At 41.6% G+C, this 24,777-nt stretch overlaps 1 protein-coding gene across 4 annotated transcripts in view; it reads right to left on the bottom strand.

Moving 5' to 3' along the window:
- LOC109614689 overlaps positions 1-24,777 on the bottom strand; it is a 371,347-nt gene that overhangs the window by 304,409 nt on the left and 42,161 nt on the right. For 2 of the 4 annotated variants that reach the window (XR_002195628.2, XR_002195627.2), the window contains exons 2-3: positions 18,215-18,311; positions 8,181-8,365 (exon numbers count right to left, since the gene is read on the bottom strand). The gene's annotated coding sequence lies outside the window, so the exon portion shown is untranslated. The remainder of the gene's footprint in view (positions 1-8,180; positions 8,366-18,214; positions 18,312-24,777) is intronic. The other 2 variants (XR_002195629.2, XM_034288243.1) reach the window with 1 other exon arrangement.

Raw genomic sequence — 24,777 nt, 5'->3', positions numbered from 1 at the left:
AGTCCAGGAGAGCAGAGCTGTAAGCACTTGTGTTCCACCCCAACACCACCAGCCCTCTTGGTTTCTTTCTCGTCCTCATAATACTGTGTGACTGTCTTTCTATTTCTCTACCCACACAACCTCCGAAACATATAGTTTGTCATAAGTGACAGCCCCAAACCAAAAGCCTGTCCAGGTCCAGAGGAGAGAACAAACTAATAACCCAGAATCAAACAACTTGGCACAATTTAATGAGACAAATTGACATTTATGTGTCACTAAGAATTTAAGGGTTATACACACTCAGTGACACTGTACCAGTTGCCATTAATCAACACCGTGTCTGTGCATGCGCAGGATTGGTTTACCACAAGTACTGTGTCTATGCCCAGGTCTGGCCACACATGAAGGACAATGCCTCTGCCTCGGCTTCTGTCATATCCACTGCCAACCAGTTAAGCTTTACTCAGTGGCAGATTTAAACAAAACATGTTCCTGGAGGTCTGTCATTCTATAGGTTTTAACTAATCCTGTTCCTGGAGGTCTGCCATTCTATAGGTTTTAACTAATCCTGTTCCTGGAGGTCTGGCTTTCTATAGGTTTTAACTAATCCTGTTCCTGGAGGTCTGGCTTTCTATAGGTTTTAACTAATCCTATTCCTGGAGGTCTGGCTTTCTATAGGTTTTAACTAATCTGGTTCCTGGACGTCTGCCATTCTATAGGTTTAAACTAATCCGGTTCCTGGAGGTCTGCCATTCTATAGGTTTAAACTAATCCTGTTCCTGGAGGTCTGCCATTCTATAGGTTTAAACTAATCCTGTTCCTGGAGGTCTGGCATTCTATAGGTTTTAACTAATCCGGTTCTTGGAGGTCTGCCATTCTATAGGTTTAAACTAATCCTGTTCCTGGAAGTCTGCCATTGTATAGGTTTTAACCAACCCTGTTCCTGGAGATCTATCATCCTGTATGTTTTCTCTCTAACTCCAGATAATTATTAAAATCAAGTGAAAGGGCTGGTGAAACAGTGTACTAGGTAGGAAATATAGCGCTATTTGAGCTATATGGTCTCTGTGGAATGAGGGTTAGGGCACCTGTCCAGGTGTGCCCTGTCATTTCCCTGTTTCCAGGGGCAACCACTTAGCTGTCATTCTCTAAGATAACAATGGAATGATTGGATCTTTCTGAGCGACCGACCGGACTCGGAATTCCATTTCATGGTAAGAAAGGGGAGAGAATAGAGAAGGTACTGTTCTTTAAGGCTTCCAATACAAATACAGTAGCTAGAGGATCTTAGCTATCTCTTGACGGTTCGCTGAGACTTGAGTCCTATATTCTGGGAATGTCCTGCTAAGGCCAACAATCACATGTCACTCTCTTTACCTTTGTTTTCCCTCCTGACCCTCTCAATTTCCTTTTCCAAAGACGCCTGCCTTCCAACCAGTACCGGCCCTAGCCATTTGGGGAAAATCTGATTTGGGGGCCTCCTCTCCCCTAGCAGTCTGGGGCTCACTACTGCTCTGGGGCCCCCTAGCAATCAGGGACCCTAAGCAACCGCATTACGTTGCTTATGCCCAGGGCCAGCCCTGCCTCCAACCCACAGTTTTTCTATATTTGACAAATGTTTGCCCTCCCAGCTTTTGTCCATCTCTCCGGACTTTCCTCCCTCACCCCACTTTGTCCTTGTCTCCCCCTTTCTTCTCTCCCCCACGTTTTCCTCATCTCCTACCTTTCGTCCCGAAACTCAGACTTTTCCCTCCTCTTCATCCTTGCCTCCCTACTCCCACTTTTCGCCTCTACTTCCTTTTCTCCCTCACCCCCACTTTGGCTTTCTCTACTTTCTCTTCTTCCCTTCTCATCTCTCAAACTGACAACCATCCCTGGTTTAACCCAGGCCAATCAAGGATGAGCAAGTCCTCTCACACGCCTGACCTTCTCAGTAGCTGGGAGTGTGTGTGCAGTAAACAAACCCTGCCACGGTCAGAAATGCACTGCCCAACTCAACCCCCTCCCACCCCCCTCTGTCTAAGCAGATGAGCACCTCTGGCCTCCTCTATTCCTCCATCACCAAGGGAAAATATACACTCCCTATGCACCTCTTTTCTGACAGGTTGTTAGAGCTCCATCGGAGCAGAGATGTGATTGTGGAGAATGTTTCTCTTCCTAGGTGAAGTCACTTTAGGAAAGTAGCACTGCCTTTATGAGAAAGAACAGAGGGATCCAAACAAATGGAAAAAATTAGTAGATTAGGAACGGCAGCCATCCAGACTTCATCGTGTGTTAATCATCATATGATTACATTCCAAATTGCAACCTATTCCCTGTATAGCGCACTTCATGCTCAGGTCAAAATAGAGCAATACGCAGAGAATATAGTTTCATTAGGATTGCCAGCCAATAGCTCAAATCTCTTTCTGAAAATGAGAGTTCAACAAGTTCAAACACAGATGAAGACGGATTAGCGTTATTGCAAACATACCAGGGGTGCGTCTTTGTTCCGTTGTGAACATGAACTCAGATTAGGTAGGTTATGTAAAGAAAACGTGCGGTTATGCATCTCTCATCATCCATAATGGCATTCACTTGAAGGGCTATGTGTATGAAATCATCACAGTCAATGGACCGGTAGCACTTTTCCATGTCTGTTTTCAACATGACCGATGGAGCCCTCAGATGAATAGTGGAGAGTGATGATGCTTGAAGGGTTACCAAAGCATCCACCTCATTGGAAAAGGTAAAGTTAATTCATATTGCCTTCAATAACTTCAATAATTAACAAAATTATATTCTAGGTTGATTGTAGTTACACATCTTTATGCGCTGGTCACAAATACAGCAACAATTTGATATTTTCCATCTGCATCAATGTTGTTAAGATTGCAGATGTCCTGTTATTGTTGCTGTGTCTACACACATTTAACTCTCCTGGTTGGGATGACCAAAATAAGTCAAGGGTTAAGGAATAAAAAAGGTTTTTGGTGAGGTTAGGGTTTATTTTGAAGTTAGACATGAGCTAAAACAGTATTTTGAATAGGAATAAAATGTAAAATGTGTTTCAGACAGTGTGTGAATGAACTGCAAGTTCTCATTAATACACATCCTGAAAGCATCAGGGAAAACCTGACAGCACTCCACAACTCCAACGCACACACACAGGATATTGGAAACTACACTCACATGACTTTACACAGATGATCATAGAAAAAAAATCGAATAAAACATAAAAATGCATTGTTAGACACATTTTCCAGTTGTATGGAATATATCATTGTGTGGCGTCAAGGTGAGCTTGTTGATAGGTTCTTGGAAATACTGCCTTGATAACTTTATCATACAGTACAAGGGCAATTGAAGTGGTGTATTGTATGTGCCCAGGGATAACGTTTTATAAAAGAAAAATATGAAGAAAATAAATCTAGGTATTATACATGTTAACCTCTGAATGCAACCACATGAGGCATGAAACATTTTGAAAGCTTTGGCAAAGGGTGAAATGATCATATGTTGCAACCATTCCTTAACAAAACTGTCAATATTTTGACATACAGTACATTTACAAGGGTGTGTGATGACATTATTATGATTATGATTCTGGATTCTTCTCTTTTTGTGAATCAATGTAATAACTATTTCATCCAGCGAGGCAGTGCCTACCCGTCACAGGATTGAGCAAACAGTTGGGACAAATGAAGGTCACCAGATTCACAGGGGACACCATCTGGTCCAGGTTCTCACCATTCTTAAAGGTTTTGATTGTTTCTTGTATTTCTACCAAAGCAGATTTCAGCATGTAGGAAATGACAATCCTCTTGGTCCAGGGAGGGAATATTACTGGTTGGTCCAGGGACTAAATGTACTGGTTGGTCTGGTTTAGATGTACGTCATCAATCTACGGGCCATAGAGAGTAATCAGGGTTGAGTGGGTCTATCCACTTCAACTGGATAGCAACCATCCCAATCAGCAATGTTGTGTATCATACTGATACACTCTCTGGAGTGATACACTTGACCCACCCATCTACATCCAAGCCATGTAATTACAGTAATTCATTAAGCGGGTTTCATGTAAGAAAACAGGGAGTCAGAGGGTGATGTCAAGGCCTTCTTGCTCCTAGTGGACTAATCATTGGACATCTCTACACACAAACACATTACTGTTCAAAAGTTTGGGGTCACTCAGAAATGTCCTTGTTTTTTAAAGAAAAGAAAATAACTTTAAATTATATTCAAGTCAAGAAGCAAAATAAAAGACATACACCCACATGCTACATATCTGTTTGACCAGTACAATGGCGTTGTTATTAGCTAAAGAAATGTCCTCAAATGGAAGTTAAGTCACCATATATGAATACAAATCTGAAATGATTGTGCTGTGAACTACATGTTATTTAAATTAACTAAATAATTTGGAATAATTTATTTCATTTACTTCCAGTAAAACAGGTTGTGGCTCCAGTATTCTTTACCAAAGCTTTCTAAACTACCTTTTTTTTTTTCTCTCTGTCTTTCAGAGTGTCAACTCTGTGGTCAGTAAAGATTCCATGGCACATGCTGTAAAAGTAAGGGTGTTAACCCTGGTGTCCTGGTTTCATGCCAACAAAGCCACCTAATTATATCAAGCTTGCTCATGCATCACTTCTCCAGTAAAAAAACAAAGACATGTGTAAAGTACTATAGGTACTAAATGTAAGGAAACAATGTATGTTGCTCTGGGTCACAGCATTGGCTAAATGACTAAAATAACAAATGGATGTGTTGTGGTCATGTGTAGGGGACGGCATATGATTCCAATGACAACTTATGTGCCAGATATTAAATGCAATGGATTAGTCATATATTTTATAAAGTTGGCAACATGCAACAGGACATAACCTTTCTCTGGAAATGCATTTAATATAATTGCATCCTTTACCAGTAATACTGGCACGGACCTGTACAACAGATTCTTGCATTATAACGTCACTGAATCAGATAATAATTTTGGCTCCTGTGTGTACACAGTAACTCAGACTGATCAAACTCTGCACATGGCAATTAGGACTCAAAAGAGATCTAGAGATTGTAATGCAGTCCCCGAAGGAACATTCAACAGAATGCACATTGACCGGGCAGAACGGGGCCTGTTTCCTGGTTAAATGCCCAGCCTGAACCTATTCCAATCAAGGCCACCTACAGTAATCAACCGCCTCGTTTCTGGTTGGCATTTATCACACCTCGCCTCCTCACCGCAGGGCTGAGTTGTGGTGAGCAGTTTGGCACCAGCTGCATGCAGTTCATCACCCAGGTGGGTGCTACGCTGGGGATGAGCCGAGTATCCTCCTTAAATTGGGTTCTCAGTACCTTGGTTGGTAGGAAGCCACTGTAGAAGTCTAATTCATTCATATATCCATTAATGGTGCTGTGCTCTGGCTGCTGTTAGCAGGGTTGCAGGACAACTCTAACATTCATCCTCTCTCTGTCCCACGCACGCACACAGCATATTAGGAGCGGGAAAACAAACTAGACACGGGGCCTCATACACTACCAAAACATACAGACAAACACACAACCTGCAATTACTGTCATAGAAAATTAGGAAGGGGAAACAAACTACAAGCTGTACAGTGCATTGGTCTCTTAAAACTGATGCAGCACATATCTATCCAACACATGTGAGACTGTCCAAAAGTAGAGCTTCCCACCATAAATTAAGTCTACATCCAGAAATAGTACTGATACAACGTAAAGCAACTCTGACCCAGATCTCACTCAGAAACTCATGCATAAAAGGGTTGGTCCTTCAAAAAGGTTTCCCCTCTTATCACATTCACTGTCTGGCTGTTCAGGTCGTTGGGGCTGGTTGGGACAGTTGATATGAGGAGGGGGTTGTTTTTAAAAGTCTCCTTGTCACTGGGTTGTGGTGGGAAAGACATGCAGGCCTGAGGCCTAGATACGCTCACTGTCTGTCTGTTATGTTATTAGTACATCACACAGTTTGTCTGTCCATCTCCATCTATCTGTCCGTTTATCACTCTTCCCTCTTTTAAGTACCTATGATTACAATTGATGAGAATAACTAATACCAAACAAGACCAGAATACACTGTCAGATTAATATCAGCATTCTGTGGTCCCCAGTCACAAATATGGATCTATAGGAGAAAGCCTACAAATACACCCAAATATGCTTCTGGCCTACCCCCTTGTGGTTGAAGACAGTAACTCCAGCTTAATGTAGTTGCACTAGCTAACATTCAGAACACATCCACACACAACATAAAGTAGTAAACACAGGTCAACACTAATATGGTAAATAGAGAGAAAAACATTAAAACTCATGCTGCAGCTGAGTGTGTACAACAAGGCAGTAGGTCAGAGCACTGGACCAACCTCCACTGGACCGACCACCACTGGACCGACCACCACTGGACCGACCACCACTGCACTGACCACTACTGGACTGACCACTACTGGACCGACCACCACTGCACCGACCACCACTGCACCGACCACCACTGGACCGACCACCACTGGACCGACCTAGGCTCAGCAGTCTGAACATAACCCAGCTGTCAGGACAAATTAGGCTCTGAGATATAACCCTTTAGCCTGATGGCTGTGAGACATTAACCTGTATCATGATGGCTGTGCTAATAAACATGGGGAGGTACTAAAGCCTGGAGGTGCTACCAGTGCTGTGGCCTGAGGGCCCTGCTATTTGTTTAGCAGCAATGTTTTGCTCGTGATTAACCAACTTCCTTGTGGAATGTCTGTTATCAGTATGCATCGGTATGAATTTTAGATTTCAGTCTGAAATGCATTCCATTCTTGATCAATATATGTTATCCCTACTTTTGACCGTGAATATTTGGTACATAAACATACAGTCACCTAAAGGATTATTAGGAACACCTGTTCAATTTCTCATTAATGCAATTATCTAATCAACCAATCACATGGCAGTTGCTTCAATGCATTTAGAGGTGTAGTCCTGGTCAAGACAATCTCCTGAACTCCAAACTGAATGTCAGAATGGGAAAGAAAGGTGATTTAAGCAATTTTGAGCGTGGCATGGTTGTTGGTGCCAGACAGGCCGGTCTGAGTATTTCACAATCTGCTCAGTTACTGGGATTTTCACACACAACCATTTCTAGGGTTTACAAAGAATGGTGTGAAAAGGGAAAAACTTCCAGTGCGTCAGTCCTGTGGGCGAAAATGCCTTGTTGATGCTAGAGGTCGGAGTAGAATGGGCCGACTGATTCAAGCTCATAGAAGAGCAACTTTGACTGAAATAACCACTCGTTACAACCAAGGTTTGCAGCAAAGCATTTGTGAAGCCATAACACGCACAACCTTGAGGCGGATGGGCTACAACAGCAGAAAACCCGACTACAAATAGGAAAAAGAGGCTACAATTTGCACAAGCTCACCAAAATTGGACAGTTGAAGACTGGAAGAATGTTGCCTGGTCTGATGAGTCTCGATTTCTGTTGAGACATTCAGATGGTAGAGTCAGAATTTGGCGTAAACAGAATGAGAACATGGATCCATTATGCCTTGTTACCATTGTGCAGGCTGGTGGTGGTGGTGTAATGGTTTGGGGGATGTTTTCTTGGCACACTTTAGGCCCCTTAGTGCCAATTGGGCATCGTTTAAATGCCACGGCCTACCTGAGCATTGTTTCTGACCATGTCCATCCCTTTATGTCCACCATGTACCCATCCTCTGATGGCTACTTCCAGCAGGATAATGCACCATGTCACAAAGCTCGAATAATTTCAAATTGGTTTCTTGAACATGACAATGAGTTCACTGTACTGAAATGGCCCCCACAGTCACCAGATCTCAACCCAATAGAGCATCTTTGGGATGTGGTGGAACGGGAGCTTCGTGCCCTGGATGTGCATCCCACAAATCTCCATCAACCGCAAGATGCTATCCTATCAATATGGGCCAACATTTCTAAAGAATGCTTTCAGCACCTTGTTGAATCCATGCCACGTAGAATTAAGGCAGTTCTGAAGGCGAAAGGGGGTCAAACAGAGTATTAGTATGGTGTTCCTAATAATCCTTTAGGTGTATGTATATATATTTATTGACATATTCTGTGTATCAATTAGCATAGTAATGGGAAGAGACACAGGGAACAAACACAGTACGAGTGTTCAGGGCCCTGGAAGGCATTATACTAAACAAAATAGCAAGAGGAAGAGGCAATCACTTAACCGCTGGGGTAGGTGGTGAGGCAGCTGGGGACCTCATGGTCGCAGTTCTGGAGGTACTGCATCACTCTCTTCCCTCTTTCCTCTTCTGCTGTTTAGAGCTGCTATTCCAGGACCCATTAATCCTTCCCAGATGAAGCCTGAACCAGAGCAGGTGTGCCTCGTGAAGAGGTTGCCAGGTGGTTCTCCCTGGGGCATTGGACAAAAGGTGATGTAGGACAGGGAGCGTATGGCCTGGTAGATCTGCTTTATGAAATGAGCCACGCCTACATGGTGTGGATATGATCACTCTCACTACGGGATTCTAGCTGTCTCATAGTTGTGAAAGTACAGATGGACCATACCGTTGTCAGTAGGCCGTGGGCGTTACAACATCTGTCTAACTTCCCAAAGCACAGGCCAGGGTCGGCTATATGAGTTACTTAAAACATCTCTGTACACTCACACATTACCCATTTAGCACTCTTCTCCGGTTGCACAGCCTTTACCTGCTCCGCTAAAACTCTTTCCATGCTGGGTTCATACATTTAAAAACAAATCATTTTAATAATCTGTAATTACTTGGCTTTTGAAGCTGGCTAACTGTGATGAAGTGGCCAACATTCAAAAGGCAGTTACAGGCTATACCAGTAAGACTCTACCAAGGAGACTAAACCAGTGATTAGGCAAACATTTAAATGCTCGGTGCTCTAACTAATTCACAAGCGCTCCAGTCCAGCTCCACATCACTTGTATTCTGGCTCAGGACAGTTTGTTTATATTAGGATATCAAAAAGCATTCTCTACTGTAACTTTAGAATTACATTACTTGTTCTCTGATTATTCTTGATTATTCAGTTCAATAAAATGTCTCACAGAAGGCCTAGGTCCAATAGCCACAGCTCGCCACTGTCATTTTCCCAGGCCATTTTGTCTGACAGTATTGAATGTGTTTCCTGTGAACAATAAATACGGTAATCCTTTCTCTTTTAGCCATGTTAACACTGTTTGTTCTTTGGAAAACCTGTCATATTCATGGAGGGATTGCCTTGGCATTTACTTATTCTCTTAATTTTACTTCTTTACTGTGCTTTCCTCAGACTCTCTCAGTCTGTCTGAGTCATTCTCTGGCTTTTCTACTCCACTCTCATTCCCTCTGCCTTTATATCTCTCGAACTCTCTAAAACAGGATGCATTTGGATAGAACATTGGGCTGATGGCCGCAGTAACGATTGATTTCTCCTTGAGAAAGGAATATAAAGTCCTGATTTATTGCAATTTGACACTGAACTAGTGTCAATAAAAGTTTGTCCTCAAAACATTTCCAGATTATTGTATCTGCTTTATCATTCAAATTGCATTTGCATTTCTCTCAGCAGATAGTCCCATCCTTAAATTGTCAGAGTGATTTCCAACTTTCCACTTTGCTATCACTCCAGAGTATCTCTGCTCAGTCATGAGAAAAAGAAACATAATAAAAAGAAACAGTATTTCATTGTTTGTGTGTGTGAGTGTGTGTGTGTATATGGGTGCGTGTGCATGCAACTATGTATTTCTATAACTGTTCTACTATGACAGCCTTGTCACTTTGTCATCTAGCGCCAACACTGTGATAGGGTTTCCATTGCGCCCCGAGGACTTGGCCCTTGTCAGGAGCATTGTTGGCAAGTAATAGCCAGCTGGAAGCACGAAAAACTTCAATAATAACAACACAACTCCACTGCAGGCCCAGAGAGAGATAGACAGAAGAGACTGTGAACCCAGAGAAAATCAAAACACCATGGCAAGGCTTTTGTTATCTCCTCTCCCTCTTCAAACAACATGATTTATTGGCTCTGTTAATGTTGGTATTGTTGGCTTCATGACCAGAAGCATCGCTTTTTATCAGTACCACACAATCACACACACACACACACACACACACAAAGATTCAATGTAGATGTTTTTTTTGGACCATTATACAGTTAATTCAGAAAGTATTTAGCCCCTTGATTTTCTCAACATTTTGTTGTGTCAAAGACTTAATTTATAACTTATTAATTTTTTTTTACTTCTAACACCCGATAATGATCAAAGTAAAACCTTTTAAAAAAGGACTTTTCTTGGGTATGCCTCTCCACACACCAAACCTTTGCAAAACTGGATTTGGGCAGTTTCTCCGAGTCTTCCTTGTAAATCCTCTTAAACTCAGTCAGAATTGAATGGGAGGGTGTCTGTGAACTACTGTGAATCTACAGGGTCTTTCCACAGTTATTCAATGAGGTTCAAGTTCAGGCTTTGCTTGGGCCACTAAAGGACATTTACAAGTTTGTCCTGAAGCCTGCATTGTCTTGGTTGTATGCTTGATTCATGCACACAGAATATGATTCTTCTCAGGCTGAGGTTCGGAGCTCTGGAAAAGGTATATTTCAAAGAATTCTCTGTATTTTTCTTCTTTTCCTCCATTCTGACCAATCTCCTAGTCACTGCCACTGAGAAGCATCCACACAGCATGATGCTCCCACCACCATGTTTCTTCCTACAATTGCACTGCACTTAAAGCAACTAATCACTGACATTTGCACGTTTGCACGGCAATGGTTTGTCAACTTTGACACTGAAGACGTGATTAATCAGTAACACAGTGAATGCATTGCTAAAAGACACTGCTTGGCTGTGAACAAACTCCACGAACACAAGTCGCCCACCACATTGATGTTGCTAACATTAAATGACACGCAAAATCAATCAAATATCAATCAATCAAATGTATTTATAAAGCCATTTTTACATCAGCAGTTGTCACAAAGTCTTTAATAAAACAACCAGCCTTAAACCCCAAGGAGCATGCAACAGTGGTGAAACACAGTGGTTAGGAAAACCTCCCCAAGAAGAATGCTTTTTCACTTCGAAAACTCATGCCATGATGCTTACCTAAAACTAGCTGTCTGAAAAGCAGATATTCAAAAAGCTGCTAAAAAACTGGATCATTCTATAAACCCCTTCACAAGACATCTGACACTGCGTCTATTTTTTGATCAAAGTTCTTTTAGTAAAGGTCTATAGTATTTTTGCCCAATCCAGTTTAATATTTTGGTCATTTTGATGTTTTCCTTGTTTGCTTGTATATCTTCCTTGACTTTTATTGAATTTAAATGTTATTAAATGTTTTTATCTCCGATGTAATTGATGTAAAACATTCTGAGCTGCATTCTTTGTATGACAGGTGCTATATAAATAAAGGTTTATTATTATTATCATTATAATAAATGACCCACCTTTTGGATGAACTTTTATTTAAATGCACTCAAAAGCAACATGTAATTTTAGTTATTTTTGCTGGTGGTCTAGTAGGTCTCCATTATATTTTACCCCATGGTGGAATATTCACTTCTATGCAGGTGGTTTTCCTGAACATTCCTCCTGTTCCCCAGTAACGCTGCGTTCATGTGCTAGTCGGAACTAGGAAACTCAAATAATGTTTGAGTTCCTAGCTGATTTCATGCAGCACATCATGAATTGGAACCAGGTCACAACTCCAAAAGTTTTGACAAGGCTGGGAACATGACAGGGCTCCACCATTTGCATCATTATCATTCATCATTCATCTCACCAAGCGCAGTCAGGTGCTCATGTCAATCAGCAGGCCTATAAAGACATATTTACCCAGTCTAGACAGTGGGCGGGTGAATGGGGGACCTGGCACAGTGAGACACTGTGGCCTGGGGCATCCTGAGTCGAAGTGTTAGAGTGGTGGTACACCTCTCCCTGGTTAACCACAAATGAAATGAGTGCTCGCCGCTCCATCTCTGTCATTTACAGGTATAAATTGGCCCACGTTCCCTTAAACAGACAGGCTAAAAAGTCCTTACCAGAGGCAAGGCTTTGCGAAAGAAATCCACCAGACAAGTGATCCAGCCCAATACAAGTGTTTGACAGCAATTAGCAACAATGTCATTAAAACCCCTCATGAAGGCTGCAGTTGCTTGTTTTCTCCGTCTGTCTCCCTCTCTCTTGTTACCTGTCCCTTTCTCCCACACACACCCACACACTGAAGCCCTTCTCAGGTTAATTTTAAAAGAACAAACTATGAATTATGAGACGAGACAACAAATGTGGATCTTTATGGGGCATGTTGTGTTTTTTCAGCTTAATGGCCAATGTCAAGGTAGAGTGGTGGGGAGCTGTAAACTGGGTTTGCTGCAATGACCAGCACTATATTCAAAACAAGCAAATATTACACCAAGATGAACAGAGCAAATATTACAGTTTGCCATATTGACCCATCTGGGCAAGTACAAATGGTTCAGACAGTGTATACAAGGTTTTCTTGTTCCCCAAAATACCAGGTATTGAACTGCCATCCTGATATCCATCTGCATCTAGCCAAACACTGGCAGGACACTCTTTACACAGTTTATTTCCCAGCATTCACAAACCTCATTCAGACCTCAGTTATATTTGATTCACTACCTTGGGTACGGCAGACCAGACAGGCAGTTTGTGCATTTGACCAGGTTCATTCTCAGGCCCATCACCCATAACTAAATAGGACCTGTATTTTATTTCTTGGAAAGTCCTGGAACTAATCATATTGATGACCAAGTTCAAAGTTGCACCACTTATTGTCCCCATTAGCAGGTCTATATTCAAAAACAAATGCAGACACAATTTCATAAATAAAATGTATGTCATACACTTTGGTTGACTGGGACTCCTGACTTCCAGAAGGAACGGACATTGGTTAATGTTGGTACATAAGGCGGTCGTGCAGAAACATCTAAACTATCTCACATCAAAAATGAATTTGAAAAAGAGTGGTTATCAAATGTGCTTACAAGACTGGCTCGTCATACAAATTCAGCAGCCTTATTCAGCCTTATTCAGAACAACTGAATGTCTAGCAAAGTAACCTTAAGTTAAAAGTCAGACTGGGGCGAAGACTGGTGGTCCAACAGGACAACAGCCCTAATCACACAGCCAACACAACCCTTTTATTTCCTTTTAGAATAAGGCAGTAACATCAGAAACATTTTGAAACATTGAAGGGGTCTGAATACTTCCCAAATGCACTGTACACACACAAAAGCCTGCTGGTGGTCAGCCTCTGTACACACAGAGCTCTAGTCATAGCATGTCTTCCCCGGGCAGGGTGGCGCCCTTAGTTCTAACAGAAGGAGGAAGGAGAACAGACCTGTGCAAATCCAAATGACAGGGATGTCCCACCCAAGATAAGCAGGTTACCACTAATAGCAGCACACAAAGCTCTTCCCAGTGAAACACAAGGGTCAATCCAGAGAAAAAACACTAAATGAAAACATATAATAGGTCTGGGTTCAGTCTGGGGTCAGCTCCTTCGTTAAAGCCTGTTAAGCTTTAACTCAACCACGACTTCCTGGCCGATCAGACGGAGGGTATGGTCATTGTGTATAGTGTTGCTGGAGAGTTCCAGCCATTGGCCTTGCCCCTTTTTATTTAAGCATTACTATTACTGCATTTAAACAACTGCTCATCACCATTCAGCGGCCTGGAACACCACTGTATCCAATAACATGGGAAAAAAATCTCCCAGTGGAGGGAATGAAGAAGGATCTGACCCCCAGCACAGATACAGACATACATACCCACACAAAATCAGACTTAAATACAGTCAGTCAGATACAGAGTGGCAATCACAAAGTAAGACCTAAGCCCTCAGACAGGAATCGCAACCAACATCACAATTTCAGCTTGTAAATCACTGGGCCTGTTTGGGTAATGATCCATCAAGGAATAGTGGTGAACCTAACCCAACCCCATATACACACAGTGCCCCCTTTCAGATCCCCAATTCTACACCGGAGATGTTGCCCCTGCCCCCTAATGGTTCTACCTCCTGTCCAGCACGGCTATATCACTAACACAATTACCCAAGGCAGCCCTGAGCTGTGACACACTCAACCCACACTCATTCACTCAAGTCACACATAACCTTATATTTCCAAAGCAGCAGACATCTGTTTAGGGAATACAAGATCGACAATGCTTATATTGTTCCAACCTAAATGACATAGTAGTGTCTCCTACAACTTAAAGAAGCATTCTTCAATAATAACACAATGGCCTGCTGAAGCCTTTATAAATCAGGGATTCTTTACAGATCAGGTATTCTTTATAGATCAGGTATTCTGAGTCTGAGAGTCAGAGTAAGTACTGAGCTAGGATATCATTAATATGATATTTGGATAAAGAGGGACCTGATCCTAGATAAGCACCAACGGTTTACTGTGTTACCTGTTAGTGGCTTCAAGAACAAATTATTCTGATCCAAAAGCCCAAGGGGGAATTGGTATTTTCTTGCTGTTGCCTGGTTATAATTTGGCCAATTATGTATTTGGGTGTTTTTTTAAAACTACCAGTGAACATTTTTTATAGTGTTCTGCAGAGCTTAAATAACCATAAATGATAACTTGCTATTAATTCCCATGTGACTATGTTAAGTTATAAAAAGTGGAATATGAAGTAGATATATTAAATATAATTCATGATCCAGATTTTTTTGGGGGAATAATGACAAATATCTAAGTTCACTAATTGGTAAAAGTAATTTTTGAACGCAATTCTGTCGCTAAGTAACAGTACGGCTGAGTGCACAAGTGCAGTGTTAGAGGGTTACATTCCTCTACCCACACCAAAGCAATTTGATATAACTCTGTGAAATAACTATTAACTGTCACAGCAGAAACACAAAACTGGGAAACTCCAGTTGATCGTGATACATTCCTTATACATGTTATGGGTCTGTCGCCAGATTTCTAACTTTTCTAACATCTCCATAGACAACTCTTGGGCTCACTGCACAAGCCACGACTAAAATTAATTACATAAAATTATGTTGGAAAAGTACTGTAACCACCTAACAACATTGTTACGGTGAGAGGTTATTTCCGGGCATACAAATTCAAAATAATTCAAAATAAAGAAAGAGTAACTTTAACATGAAAAATAAACAGCTGAATCAATGGATTGCATTCTGGGTAAGCAAGTAGAGAGAATATAGAGAGGGATTCTGACATTCAAGTGGATTCCCGCATACCGTCAATTTCCTGCTCTCTCTCTTCAATACAACAACTGCCATAAAACATCTGCAGCTTGCCATACTCCCTAGGGCAGGCAGAGGAAGATAGCATTTCCAGGCCGTCTGCCCTCTTGCCACTGCATCTTGAGCTGAGGCTCTCAAATTGCTATGGGCCACTGACCCGTCTATCCACTCTGGGGCTTTCCATCAAGACATTCAACCACTCCGGCAGCCGCTCCCCCACAGACCCCTGCTACCTTCATGTGGTCTGCGATTCTGCTGCCTCCTATGCAGAATGCCGTGACCTATGCCTACTGGGACTTTGGTGCAGGGGAAGAAAGGGGGAGATCCTACACCACCTAGCTAGGGCTGGACCTACTCCAACATAGCTGCTAGTTCCTCCCAAGTCCAAGGACTTTGTGTTATCCAGGGGCATGTGTGACGGATGCACGATCACTGAATCCAATAAGGACCACTTTAAAGACAGCATGACATTTTGCCGTTTGAGGACACTCTAGTCAAAGATTTTAAATAATCCCAGCAATTCTGTTGACATTACATTTCTTGACAACTTTGACTCTGTTTTGAGAAATGCCAGGCTTTACATGAAGGAAGGGGTACCCCCAAATGACATTTGAGCAAAGCAACTTGTAAAGCAACAATGCATCCAGGTCAATAACGCAACATGGTATGTGTCTATGGTATAATTAAATGTTCCTGCAATGGTGACACTAACATTTGCTCAAGTTTCCATAAGATCTATCCGTATGTGAAATGGTGCAAATATTGATAATCTAGTTCGCATTACTATCTATTAGAAAATGTGGTCTGGTAGGAATCAGACCACATTTTCTAAAATATTTGTGAGATACTCCTTACTGCAAAGTATTTGGAATACTTACCGTGACACTTACAGTGCCTCTTAAAAGTATTCATCCCCTCTGAATTTTTCTAAATTTTATTGTGTTACAGCATGAAATCAAAAAGGACGTAATTAGCATTTTTGATGCTGATGAACACCAAGAAAGTCCATAATGTCAATGTGAAATATAAACTCTGCAATTTATTCTGAATTAGTTATATATACAACAGAAAATAATTAATTGCTTTTTGCTATGACGCCTTAATGGGCTGTGGTGCAATGAACTGCCTTTAGAAGTCATGTCATTATTTGAATGGAGTCCATCTGTGTGCATTTAAGGCTGAGGTGTCAAAATGGTTCCATGGAGAGCAGAGTGTCTGCAGGTTTTCGCTCTCACCTTGTACTTGATTGATTAATTAGGTCACTAATTGGTTCGTTTCTACCTCACCTGGTTGTTTAGGTCTGAACTGGGAACCAATTTAAAGGAAAACCCAAAAACCTGCAGACACTCGGCCCTCCGTGGAACCGGTTTAAGGTATTCCACATGATTTCTGGTTACATACACTGGCCTCTGGAGGGTCCCAAAGTTGGTTAGTACAACTAATTCAAAGTAAATTGGGAATACGTTTCTTCAAAACACCTATAAGGGGTAGGATATAAGAACATTTCCGAGAACATAGAGTCGACATACAGTTCTTGTGATGATGTTGCTTCTGGAGGCAGTTTGGAACTCTGTGGTGACCCAACAGATTATAGGCCATTTTTACACACTATGTGCTTCAGCACTTGGCGACCCCACTCTGTGAGTTTGCATGCTCTACTACTTCATGGCTGGGCTGTTGTTGCTCCTAGATGCTTCCACTTCAAAATCATAACATTTACAGTTGACTGAGGTAGATCTAGTAGGGCAGATATTTCATTAACTGACTTATGGCATCCTATGACAGAGCCTCATTTAAAGTTACCAAGCTCTTCAGTACGACCCATTGTACAGGCAGTGTTTGTCTATGGAGACTTCATGGCTATGTGCTGAACTCAATAATTAGTAGGGGTGTCCACATACCTGAACCTTTGGTCATGTAGTGTACATCTTTCAACAAGACAACGACCCAAAGCACAGATGCACAAGTCTGGTAATTTCCTGGTGGTCCAGTCAAAGCCTGGAACTCAATCCAATTGAGAAAGTGTGGAAACAGTTGAAAATTGCTGTTAACTAAAGGTGCCTAACAAACTTGACATAGGCTGAGCAATTTTGTGAAGTGGATTTGGCAATAACTGCTGGCTCCATATGTGTACCGATGGTACAGACTCATCCAAATAAGACTTATCCAAATAAACTAATTGACTAAAGGGGTGAATACCTAAGCAATCTTTTCTGTTTTGTATTTGTAATTAATGTAGTAAAATTCATACATTTTATTTTTTTATTTCTAAATTATTTTGTGTTGATCACTGGCAAAAATCCACTTTGATTTCATGCTGTAACACAATAAAATATCGTCCAAGAGTGTCATGTCTGATGATATTGTGGCAGAACTTCCAAAACATGAGAAATCACTAATAAAACACGCAAATATAAACTACTGTAACAGTTAATTTCTACTTGTGAATGCTTGTTTATGTTATTTCTTTCCCCTTTTAATCCTATAAATTGATGCCTGCAGGCTGGTTACTTTCTTTGTCAGCGCTATCCCTAAATTGCACATGACAATTTGATTGATAGGCTTAAAAGGAACACCTTAAATAAGCAGACATCACCACTGTCACACTGCCACCAAGTGGCTGAGGCCTGCATCCTCTCCAGACCACCAGGTTTGTGTTGACAACTTTGTTTTGAAGCCATCAGAAGAGCTCTGTGTGTGGTTGTGTTAACAGATTGTAAAGGTACCGTGAATACCCACCCGCCCGGTGGTCAAAGACAAACAAAACTGCTTCCTTAAAATCACTCTGGAATAGCATGTCAGTGACGCAACATGTCAATGATGTTAGCAGCACTGGGTAAACACAAGAATTGCAACTCTGACAGCTCTGGCAAACAGAAGAGACGGACAAATGGAATGATCTGGAAGAAGAGAGCTGTTGTCGTTCTTTCATCCTAAGAAGAGCCCTGTGAATGACACGATCATAAGCACTGTACATTTGCACATGGAAACACATGTACCTGTCTCAGTTAGTTCTGGTTGTCCTCTTCTCTGTGCCTGCTCCACATGGACTGGCTATTGGCCACACCTTCCTGACAGGGACAAGAGCACACACACCTACACCCACACCCACACACCCACCCACACACACCCACACACACACACACACACACACACACACCAATCATCAGCCAGTTACATTAAACACACATCCACGGAAACCCAAATACATTTCTAAGGACTACTTCGCCACCAAGTGAAGACTTTAAATTGGTACTGGCTCACAAATACCAAAAAAAAGCTAAGAAAATGTTTAATGCAGTCCATATATTACATGTATGCTCTTCACAGTGGGCTGATAAGGGAACCAAAAAAGAAGACTACAATGGCATAATACAACTGGACCATATGGAAAACATTGCAGGCCATTACAGCACAGTAGTCGTACTTATACAAGCTATGTAAGATGTACACAAAGGACCTAGGCAAGCCACAGAGTGAACTGAAGCCCTAAATGGAGAGTAAAAGAGGACATGTGGACGCCTCAGAATAGCTTCGACACAATGAGGAGGACTACAATACACATGTATATTACATGGAATGAAAATTATGAATTAATTGCTCATTTGGTTTTCGCAAAGTTTTGTGAATGCTGCCGTCATTAACTTGCAAATCAACATAATCTAATCAAAACCAGAGACTCTGCACACGACACGGACAGCAACGCAATTACAAGACACCTTGCAAGTCTGCTCATCTATCTTTTGGAACAAATACAGTGAGGGAAAAAAGTATTTGATCCCCTGCTGATTTTGTACTTTTGCCCACTGACAAAGAAATTATCAGTCTATCATTTTTGGTTTATTTGAACAGTGAGAAACAGAATAACAACAAATAAATCCAGAAAAACGCATGTCAAATATCTTATAAATGTATGTGCATTTTAATGAGTGAAATAAGTATTTGATCCCCCCTCAATCAGAAAGATTTCTGGCTCCTATGTGTCTTTTATACAGGTAACGAGCTGAGATTAGGAGCACACTCTTAAAGGGAGTGCTCCTAATCTCAGTTGGTTAACTGTATAAAAGACACCTGTCCACAGAAGCAATCAATCAATCAGATTCCAAACTCTCCACCATGGCCAAAACCAAAGAGCTGTCCAAGGATGTCAGGGATAAGATTGTAGACCTACACAAGGCTGGAATGGGCTACAAGACCATCACCAAGCAGCTTGGTGAGAAGGTGACAACCGTTGGTGCGATTATCCGCAAATGTCAATCTCCCTCGGTCTGGGGCTCCATGCAAGATCTCACCTCGTGGAGTTGCAATGATCATGAGAACGGTGAGGAATCAGCCCAGAACTACACAGGAGGATCTTGTCAATGATTTCATAGTCACCAATAAAACAATTGGTAACACACTACGCCGTGAAGGACTGAAATCCAGCATCGCCAGCAAAGTACCCCTGCTCACAAAGCACATGTACAGGCTCGTCTGAAGTTTGCCAATGAACATCTGAATGATTCAGAGGAGAAATGGGTGAAAGTGTTGTGGTCAGATGAGACCAAAAGTGAGCTCTTTGGCATCAACCCCAAGAACACCATCCCCATCGTCAAACATGGAGGTGGAAACATTATGCTTTGGGGGTGTTTTTCTGCTAAGGGGACAGGACGACTTCACCGGATCAAAGGGACGATGCACAGGGCCATGTACCGTCAAATCTTGGGTGGGAACCTCCTTCCCTCAGCCAGTGCATTGAAAATGGGTCGTTGATGGGTATTCCAGCATGATAATGACCCAAAACACACGGCCAAGGCAATGAAGGAGTGGCTCAAGAAGGAGCACATTAAGGTCCTGGCGTGGCCTAGCCAGCCAGGGAGCTGAAGGTTGGAGTTGCCAAACGTCAGCCTCAAAACCATGACTTGGAGAAGATCTGCAAAGAGGTGTGCAAACCTGGTGGTCAACTACTAGTGGCCAACTACAAGAAACATCTGACCTCTGTGATTGCCAACAAGGGTTTTTCCACCAAGTACTAAGTCATGTTTTGCAGAGGGATTGAAACTTATTTCACTCATTAAAATGCAAATCAAAGCAAAAAACATTTTTGACATGTGTTTTTCTGGATTTTTTTGTTGCTATTCTGTCTCTCACTGTTCAAATAAACCCACCATAAAAATTAGAGACTGATAATTTCTTTGTCAGTGAGCAAAAGTACAATATCAGCAGGGGATCAAAAAAAAAATTCCCTCACTGTACATTGCTGCTCGAAAATATGTGCAATTAAAGATTATTTTATGGGGGTTCACCATGAAATGTTTATTTTATCAGCACCAGTCTTATTTATCTGACATAAGAGGTTTATAAGTACCAATTCAATATGTTGGGTTACAGGAGGTCATGCGTATAAAAACTTTGTGCAAGTGCAAAAAGAAGTGAACCCCATGTTGCATTGGAAAAATCTAGTAGGTATGTAGAATCAGGAAAGTAAATATTTGGGTACCAAACAAACCAATCAAAGAAGTGATCTTTAAGTGTTTGGGCGGGACACTGATCAATCACCTGATCAGACTGGTGTTACCCATACAGGGGAATGCAAAACACACCATCCCGAGAGGAAAAGAGGGGGGCATAAGGAAGCAGGCAGTGAGAGCACATCTGTCTGCGGAAGGCTATACGACTACCTCAAAAGCCTTTGAGCTCCACCAGTCTAGTGTAAGGTTAATCTTTTACAAATGGACTGCATTTAACAGGACAGCAATTCGGCCTAGAAGTGGACACCCTTCGACAGTCCATTCTCTGGACAAAAACCTCCTAAAAAGGATAAAGGAGATATTTACTCAATGTTATCACAACTAATCGAGGTGCTACAAGCTATTGAATGAAGTGGTTCAGAAATTCTTTGCACACATGAAATCTAAAGCCTACAGCTCTGATGTCTAACAGGTGAAAATACAGACATGGGAGAACACCACCTAATGTTGCATTCAGAAAGTATTCAGACCCCTTCACTTTTTCCACATTGTTACATTAAACCTTATTCTAAAATGTATTTCCTGATGAATCTACAAAAAACGCCATAATGACAAAACAAAACCAGATGTTTAGAAATGTTGAAATTGTATAAAGAAATAAAAAACTGAAATATCATATTTACATAAGTATTCAGACTATTCGCTTGCACACTCGAAATTGAGCTCAGGTACATTCTGTTTCCATTGATCATCCTTGAGATGTTTTTACAACTTGATTGGAACCGATCTGTGGAAAATTCTATTGATTGGATATGATTTGGAAATGCACACACCTGTCAATAAGGTCACTCATTTAAACTTGCATGTTAGAGCAAAATCCAAGCCATGAGTTTGAAGGAACTGTCCATAGAGCTCCAGGACAGGATTGTGTTGAGGCACAGATCTGGGGAAGGGCACCAAAAAATATTTGCGGCATTGAAGGTCCCCAGGAACACAGTGGCCTTCATCATTTAGGCCTTTATGGTAGAGTGGCCAGATGGAAGTCACACAGTAAATGGCACATGACAGCCTGCTAAGAGTCTTTCAGAAGCCTTTTGGATCATTCCAACTGGACCATTGCAAGATAGTCCATGAACATGATACAGCTGAAATAACACTGTGAACAAACCTTACGTAACAAGAAATGGAACCAGAGGCAAGCCTAGTGCAGCCGGCCCACAATTAGAAGGGATGAGTGTTGTTGCCCTCACTGGATTCTAACCTGGGTCTCCCATGTGAGAGGCTTTGTCTTTAACCACTATGCCACCACGCATTAACATCACGCCAAGTTTTAATTTTTCGCTAGACACCATTAAGCATTGTGTTTAACTGACTAACATTTCTTATTAAGTTTACCTCAACCACAAATAGCATCCATGAACTGTATGGCTTTTATCACTGGCCGTTTTAACAGCTTATTAGACAGTAATCAAGAAGGACATTGATGTAATAACTGTTAATATATGTGACGATAAGTGAAAAGACTAGAGAATCATGGAAACCCCTCTTCTTTTACTGCCCAATTAAGGGGTTGTGAGCTAGCATATATTACCTCAAAAAGCATGCACGGATATGTGCTTCTAAAATCCACCTTAATTAGGTCGCAACATAACCGTAAACTGTTTTATTTTAGGCTTACTATAACGTAGCTTCTTAAGGTTGTGGCCAGCAAAGTTTTTGTCTATCCTGAAAAAACGTAATGCATAATTTGCTTTGACTGTCTTGAGGCTCGAACACAGGACCCCTGTGACACTCTGTGTCTCTAACCATCACGCTATTTAACAAGGGGCAGACAGTCTCTTACTCAGTAAGAGACATTTGCACTTCTTGGCCGGCTCTACTTACGCGGTCCAGCAAAAACATATCACTGACACAACATGATGCTGGTACATTACAAACCTTGTTTTGTAGGATTTGCGGCATATTATCCAGTTTCATGGTTTAGTTCACATGGTTTGAATTGCAATGCAGATTAGATGGGCTTGGTTGTGTCCTATTATGGGGCTCACCATTGTGGTATGTACTGGAGGTCAGCGGTCTGCTGCAGACTATCATTTATCTCTGATGCAATCCTTACATGGCTGCAGTTTGGTACGACAGACCAGGTCATATATGTCTCAACTATCAGATTAAACATAGATGTCAGGCCTGAATGCAGGAAGCACCAGTGATACCAGAACAACAATAGATGACATTAAGCCTTTAGCGAAGAAAAATGAACAGCCTATAACATGTCTGTCCTAACTTGAACTTTGTTTAAACAGCCAAGGTTGTCCCTACCCCTTCATGACCTTTTCACATCCACAAAACAAATGCAATGTTTTCAGAGAATTGTTCACATGCTCGTCTCTATTGCTTGGCAGCGTAATTGCAGAGCAATTCACTCGGTAATTCAATTTGTGAAAGAATACAGACATTATCGAAAGTAAAACATTTGTGATATTTTCAAGGTTAAAAATGTAACCTCAAAGGCAAAAGAGAAAAAGGAGCCAAAAAGCAATCTGGTCCTCAAATAGCTTAGGGGGGAGAGAAAACTGCCCACAGGAAAAAAACAGGAAAACATGAATATGGAAGTAATCTACTCTTAGGTCACTCTTAATGTTACCAGCAACAACACCCCCCTCCCCTGAGAAAACAAAACACCTCATCACCACTGCAGAAATTAATATTTTTCAGCTCACTATGGTGAAAAGTTTTCCATCCACCTCAAGCTGTAGCATCCACTCCAATTGTCTCACAAACATTAGTTGTTCAAGACTATATTAGGATAAAAAGATCCACTCTATACAAACAAGAAGGTACAAGTCATTCCTTCTTTCCATTTCTGAAGACGGCAGTAAGTGTTTTTATTTTCTATTGTCTTTAATATTAATTTCTACTGGATTATATTTTTGTATGCTGTGAAAGGTTTACAAGTCACAATGAATGAATAATAGGTGAGTTGTAAATGGCTGACAAATGTACACTCACCTAAAGGATTATTAGGAACACCATACTAATACTGTGTTTGACCCCCTTTCGCCTTCAGAACTGCCTTAATTCTACGTTCTGCATTGATTCAACAAGGTGCTGAAAGAATTCTTTAGAAATGTTGGCCCATATTGATAGGATAGCATCTTGCAGTTGATGGAGATTTGTGGGATGCACATCTAGGGCACGAAGCTCCCGTTCCACCACATCCCAAAGATGCTCTATTGGGTTGAGATCTGGTGACTATGGGAGCCATTTCAGTACAGTGAACTCATTGTCATGTTCATGAAACCAATTTGAAATGATTCGAGCTTTGATAAAGGGATGGACAGTTGGCACTAAGGGGCATAAAGTGTGCCAAGAAAACATCCCCCACACCATTACACCACCACCACCAGCCTGCACAGTGGTAACAAGGCATGATGTATCCATGTTCTTATTCCGTTTACGCCAAATTCTGACATTACCATCTCAATGTCTCAACAGAAATCAAGACTCATCAGACCAGGCAACATTCTTCCAGTCTTCAACTGTCCAATTTTGGTGAGCACGTGCAAATTATAGTCTCTTTTTCCTATTTGTAGTGGAGATGAGTGGTACCCGGTGGGGTCTTCTGCTGTTGTAGCCCATCCGCCTCAAGGTTGTGCGTGTTATGGCTTCACAAATGCTTTGCTGCATACCTCAGTTGTAACGAGTGGTTATTTCAGTCAAAGTTGCTCTTCTATCAGCTTGAATCAGTCGGCCCATTCTCCTCTGACCTCTAGCATCAACAAGGCATTTTCGCCCACAGGACTGCCGCATACTGGACGTTTTTCCCTTTTCACACAATTCTTTGTAAACTCTTGAAATGGTTGTGCGTGAAAATTCCAGTAACTGAGCAGATTGTGAAATACTCAGACCGGCCCGTCGGGCACCAACAACCATGCCACGTTAAAAATAGCTTAAATCACCTTTCTTTCCCATTCTGAAATTCAGTTTGGGGTTCAGGAGAACTTGCGTCTCAAGACAAGTATTTTGCGTTTACATTGGGCTCCCTTACATCTTTGCTCCGGCTCCGAAACTCAGGATGCCCAATTAGACAGACAGAGTTTCGGCTTGCCTCC

This window comes from Esox lucius, chromosome 19 (genome assembly GCF_011004845.1).
Source record: "Esox lucius isolate fEsoLuc1 chromosome 19, fEsoLuc1.pri, whole genome shotgun sequence".
NCBI classification, from domain to species: Eukaryota; Metazoa; Chordata; class Actinopteri; order Esociformes; family Esocidae; genus Esox; species Esox lucius.
Note: the sequence above shows the minus strand (reverse complement) of the source record. Positions and strands in the feature narration are given on the sequence as shown.